The 6,383-nt window shown below is 45.8% G+C and overlaps 1 non-coding gene across 1 annotated transcript; it reads left to right on the top strand.

Annotated features, from left to right (window-relative positions):
• The first annotated feature begins 4,907 nt into the window (after window positions 1–4,907).
• LOC121821034 (small nucleolar RNA SNORA5) lies at window positions 4,908–5,043 on the top strand. The gene has a single exon (XR_006061737.1). It is a non-coding gene; the product is annotated as a small nucleolar RNA SNORA5 (small nucleolar RNA).
• The last annotated feature ends 1,340 nt before the right edge of the window (window positions 5,044–6,383 follow it).

Here is a 6,383-nt window from a genome sequence, read left to right as displayed (position 1 = left end):
ATGGCTCTAATAGCTCTGACCCCCAGACAACTTTATTTATTAACATACAATCAAATTAATATTTCAGTACAAATCAAAATAATATTTCAATACAATTAGATTACCACCACACCAGACCCCTTCCTCCTGGCACACGATGCTGGATAACCCTCCAGATGGCACCCAACCCAAGTGTGGCCTTCTCTTGTGGGCAGCCTTAAGACGCAGGCTTGTTCCTTTTTTCCACAGCCTGTTGAAGATGAAACCAGACCGCTTTCTGAAAAAAAGGTGAAAGCTGGCCTGAGACTATAAAAGAAACCATTTCTCAGACCATTTGGAAAATGAAATTGTTGTAGTTATTAAAATAGCCTTTCTTCAAATTCTTGTGACTTACTAAAAATGACCATTAACATACTCTGTTCGTTCCATTTTGGTTTTGGTCAGAGTTTTTCTGAACTAGGTTTCACTGAGAACTTTGGTGACATTTCTCCCTTACTTCCTTTTTTTTCTCTCTCTCTCTGACGCCTTCTGGGCTGAGGCTAAGGGATGTGTCACTCTGACACAACAGCTTCTCCTTTTGACAGAATCAGTTAAGGCTCCATGACTGAATTCATGGTAATCAATCATGGATTCCGTTCAAGGCAGTCTAGTCACTAATGTGTCAGAATCTGTTGTGAGCATCACATGTACAAGACTTCGCTGGGGAAACAGCAGTAGGTAAGATGCCCTCTCCATCACCCCGGAGGCTTTCACTCCGGACGGAAAGACACACCCACACATCTAAACAACAACAAGAACCACTACAATGGTAATAATCATAGTCCGAGTATTACTGTGTCACTACATTGCAAGCCCTTGACCAACATGAACTCACAACACCCTGGGGCAGTGTTTTCTGGAATGGCAGATAACATACACTGTCATCCAAGGTCGCGTGAACCATCATCCAGTGTGGACACAGCCAAGGCTTCATAAGCAGAGAGCATCTGGGCTGAGCCTTTGGGATCACTATGCTTCATCTAGGCTAAGAGAGTCGCAGTACATGTACTAATCTCTTTATTTTGTTTTGGTGTGCACACACACACAGTATGTGCACACACACACACACACACACATACACATGTGTAGGTCAGAAGACAGTTTTCAGGAGTCAGTTCTCTCCTTCCACCTTGTTTTTAAGTGTGGTCTCTCTTGTTTCTGCCAAGATACATATTCCACGCCAGCTGGCCTAAGATCTAGGTCATTCTCCTGGCTCCATCTCCAATCTTGCCATAAGAGTGTTGGGATTAAAGATTTATACCACAGCATCCAGTCTGGGTTTGTGTGTGTGTGTGTGTGTGTGTGATGGTAACATGGATTCCAGGGATCAAACCTAGGTCTTTAGGCTTATACACATGGCAAGAGCCTTTACCCACAGAGCCTCTCACCCGTCCCTCATATATCGACTTCTTATTGGCCTGATCGGGTCCAGGACCTGATCTTGGCAAACTGAATATCTCAAGCTAAAGGGATTTGAGAAAATAACAGAAGCAGGTAGGTCACTCTTGCCCTGAAGTACGTCCTAGACCCTCAACATAGTGGTGCCTCCCCACACTCACAGGAAGGAAACCGTCTCATTTTGCAGATGCAAGTAAAGAATCGAGACACACATAAGCTGTTAAGTTCCCTCAGGTTACTACAGTTAGATCATACACCGTTTATCCAGTTGTATTTCTTCACAGCTGTCCATTCTTCCACCAATCCTATCATAAAATACACAGGTTCAACTGTTTCTCCAGTATTTGTTTTCTTATTAAGGTTTGCAGAAGACTTACACTAAGTAAATCTGGATGCTTTCCTCTTGTGAATATATGTTTGCTAAAAGTATTTTAAAAATTTAACTGGGCGGTGGTGGCGCACACCTTTAATCCTAGCACTTGGGAGGCAGAGCCAGGCGAGTATCTGTGAGTTCGAGGCCAGCCTGGGCTACAGAGTGAGTTCCAAGAAAGTTGCAAAGCTACACAGAGAAACCCTGTCTCGAAAAAACGAAAAAACAAAAAAGCCTTTGATCAGGTCACACATGCACGTATGTTGATCACATTCCTTCCTCCTGACCCTCTTCCTCTGTGCTCCACCCTATGCCCTCTGGACCCTCTCTTCTGTCTCACAAGCCCCTCCTGCTTCAATGTCACTTTTTTGGTCTTTTTAAATGACTGTGTGAGTTTAATTAGTGTTGTTTGCATGAATGTGAATGTGGCTTTGATTTACTGGAGCATGGGTAACTTACCAGTGACCATGTCACTGGAGAACGACTTTACATCCCTCAGCTGCCGTTCACTGCCAAGAGCTCCTCTGCCAGGGGTGGTGCCCCGCCCCAAACACGTACTCATCTGCCTTATCTGATAGAGGTACCCACCATGAGCCTAGCAATGGATAAGGAAAAGAAGTCTCCGCTTTTACAACCCCTTGCATTCCCACACTGCATTTTAGATTACTTATCATTTTTTTGAAGCAGCCACAAATAGATTGTCAAAACAAGAATTCAAACACCGAGGGAAAGGGGAGTCTACATGAGAGAATCTAGACTAAGAATATTTTCTAAAGTCCAGGTGAAATGTGGTGTCACGGCAGTTTTAAGTATCCACGACTTCATAACTTCATCTTCTCTAGGAAAATAAAAGATATGTATGCTTAGCCTGAACTCTAAGGAGATTAGCAAAGTGAATCTCTACCCAGGGGAGAATGGCTGTTTCCCACGGATGCAGGAAGGAGAAGCTGGGATCCGAGGATACACTTTGAGGTGCCCTACCTGTCACTCGATTGTGGCAGAGCTAAGAGTGTGTTCCAAACCCCAGGGTATGAGTGACCCAAGTACACAAACGCTGCTGGTCAGGGGTGGGGACTGAGTTCCCTCACGTCTCCTGAGAAACTGAGACCAAGAGCACTGGTTCTCAATCCCAGGCACACACGAGAATCCCCCCCCCCCCCGGGTGCTGACCTGTGCCTTTGGACTTCACGCACTCATCCTAGGAGTTTAGCTGACTAAGCAGATCCCAGGCAACACTCTTACTGCTGACCACCCCACAACCACATTTGAAGAACCACTGGCTTAGAACATCCCTCACGAACACGAGTCAGTGGTCCCTCCTGAGCTTTACATAAAGGCTGGGAGCCACAGACTTTAAGATGAAACAAACCGAGATGGGTCTTCTGAGAATGTAGGTCGCAAGCTTAAATGAAAGAGAGATCCATTGTTTTAGATGATGAAGATAAGACTAGCTAACGGTTTCTGACATTTTCTCTCTACACTGAACTAAGGTGTCATGTACATTATCTTACTTGGCATCCGGCCTGGGCACCAGAGTTGGTGTTTGTTGTGTAGCGCAGAAGCCAGCTCTGTGCGCATGCCGAGAGGGAGTGTCAGGCTTCTGCCGGCTGCTGTGATTGGCGGGGCTACCTGCATGCCAAGGCCAGACTGTCTCACAGGAAACACCCTTAGATCTGGACAAGCAGTCACCAGAGACCTGAGTTCTGCCTCACAGAACCTGCAGGAAACAAGTGAGAGACTGTGAGGGCAGGCGCTAACCATCGACTCTCCCAGCCACAGAAGAACCTGCACATGAGGCAGTTTGCCAGCCCTGGAACACCCAGAAGCCCCGGTACACCGGGGACCCATCCTTGAGCAAGAGATGAACGTGATCTGCAGAGACATCTGGACAGAGGCATTTCTAAAGTGTCCCTGGGCAGATTGAGAACAACTGGCTAAGGTTTGATCTGAGGCCATATGAAGGGGAGACAAAACCCAAAGTTAACAAAACAGATCTTTAAGGGCTCGTTAAGTTTGCCCCTCACTACTCTTCATTTTCTTCCTTCTCAAGACAGGGTTTCTCTGTGTAACACACACAACTGAAATCATTCCAAATCCAATGGCAACCATAATAAATGCCCTTTTCTGAACAGTAGATATGAAGGGATAGATTTCTTTTAGAAATTACAGTAACTATTATATATATATTACAGGATGGTTATTATAATTTCCACAATAATAAAGAATATTTTGTACCTGGAAAGCTCTTTATGAATTTTCAAGTCCTTTATTATTAAATCTGTACAGTAAATGTTGCCTTGAGTTTAGAATTGTAATGATAACACTTTAAATGTTACATAATAAAAATAGCCCGTTTAAAACTGGGTGTGGTGGCTAATACCTGCAATGTCAGCATGGGGTGGTACTATGGCACAGTATTGCCATAAATTCATGGACAGCCTACTCTAAACTGTAGGCCTGGACTAAAAAAATCTTTTTTTTTTAAAGCTATTTAACTATTCAAACATAAAGAGACTTAAAATACCTCTGAGTTTGAATCCCACAGGTTTACCTGGTGAAAGCTCCTGTGGGCATGCTGAGCATTAGCAACCTGTCGGCTTTATGGTTATAAAATCAGACTGATGATCAAGAGATGGAGAGGCACTGGGCCTGGTGGTGCACACCTTTAAACCACCATCCAGGAAGCAGAAGAGGGTGGATCTCTGTGAGTTCGAGGCCAGCCTGGTCACACAGTGAGTTCCAGGACAGCCAGAGCTACATAGTGAAACCCTGTCTCAAGAGGAGAGATAGAGAGAAAGAGATGAGAGAGACACAGAGACAGAAAGACAGAGAGAGAAAAGCTCCCACTGTATACAACAACCCTGTCTTTGATTCAGTAAAACTGAGAAGGGGAGGTATTTGGAATTTGCTTATGTGTCTGTCCCTCACAGATAGGACAAGACTGAGACTATACTCCAGCAGATGATGACACAGCACTGGAAAAATGACACACACGTTAAAACAAAGACAGACTTTGTGAGTTCGAGGCCAGCCTGGTCTACAAAGTGAGTTCCAGGAAAGGCACAAAGCTACACAGAGGAACCCTGTCTCAAAAAAAAAGAAAGAAGGACAGACAGACATGTACAGTCAGGTCAAATTCAGTCCCTGTCCCATCATGGCAGGAACTGGCCCAGATGGCTGCCACAACAGATTCTGCTGCTCATGGGCCCTGGGTCCCCTGTCCCGGGACCTGGGGATAAGTTTGGCTGCAGACATTGTACTGTAGACACAGGAGTCCTTGGGACAGACAAGAGGCATGTCCTGTTCAGATGGGCCTGTGTTGTTTCCTAGCTGCTTTTTAAAAAGTTCAGAAGACTCTTGGCTAGTTTTCCGATTGTTGCTAAGCTGTCAGGGGTGGGCGGTACTCAGCCGCAATGAGCGAAATAGCTCCAGGTCTTTCTTCTCTTTCCTTAAGGTCAAAAAAAAAAAAAAAAAAAGACAGACTTAAATTAAAACAAGTAACTATGCCAGACAGCAAGTCTTTAACCCCAGCACTCAGGAGGCAGAGGCAGGCAGAGCTCTGTGAGTTTGAGGCCAGCTTGGTCTACAGAATGAGTTCCTGGATACAGAGAAATCCTATCTCCTGGGGGGGAAAAAAAAAGAAGTCACAAAATCTCCACAAATAATCAAGCAAATAAAAATAACTAAAGCTTTCATAAATGTTTAATTAGTAATCTTGAAATTAAACTCAGGAATTACTTTTTTTTTCTGAGACAGGGTTTCTCTGTGTTGTTTTGGTGCCTGTCCTGGATCTCACTCTGTAGCCCAGGCTGGCCTCGAACTCACAGAGATCCGCCTGCCTCTGTCTCCCGAGTGCTGGGATTTAAGGCGTGCGCCACCACCGCCTGGCAGCGAATTGCTTTTTTATAGTAATTTTAAAATGTATTTATTTATTCACATCTTGCCTCCAGATCCCACCCATCTCCTGCCTCATCCCAAAATAAATCAAAATAAAATTTAAGAGAAAAAGAGGGGGAAAAAAAGGAAGAAGGAGAAAGTCATGGAAGTTACTGTGTGACTCATCAGGTCACACAGTAAACCCCTTTGTCCATCCGTCTTTACATGCAGGTGTTTATTGAAAAGAATCATTGCTCTGGTTTGAGTGCCCTGTGTCGTGGAGATCCTGCAGCCCTGGCTCCACGGGACTGACCACACCCCCCCCACTCCCAACCCCCCCACCCCTGTGCCCCAGCAGATCACAGGTGGGTGGATGTCGGGTGGGCAAATACATAACCCTGGGACTGGGACTGGGTAGTTGCAGCCCACCAGCTCTCCCCTGTCTTCGCCACCAGTGTGAGCTCTCCAGCATTGCCCTGGCTGGTGTCACCCCTTGCCGTGATGAGCTAGGGACAGGGCCAATTCTCCCAACTTCACATCCTCAGGGTCGGTTCTCCCACACCTACATCTCAGGGCCAGCTCTGCTGTGCTGCCAAGGAGAGGTATGGGGGCCACTCTCCCAAGTGCTGCAGCTGATGAGGGGCAGGGCCAGCTCTCCCACCTGCCTCAGCATTGATGAGGGAGAGCATCTCTCCCCAGCCCATGCTGCCTCAAGACAGAT

The sequence above is a fragment of the Peromyscus maniculatus genome, chromosome 10 (assembly GCF_049852395.1).
Source record: "Peromyscus maniculatus bairdii isolate BWxNUB_F1_BW_parent chromosome 10, HU_Pman_BW_mat_3.1, whole genome shotgun sequence".
In the NCBI taxonomy this organism is placed as follows: Eukaryota; Metazoa; Chordata; class Mammalia; order Rodentia; family Cricetidae; genus Peromyscus; species Peromyscus maniculatus.
This window is presented reverse-complemented; position numbering and strand designations above follow the sequence as displayed.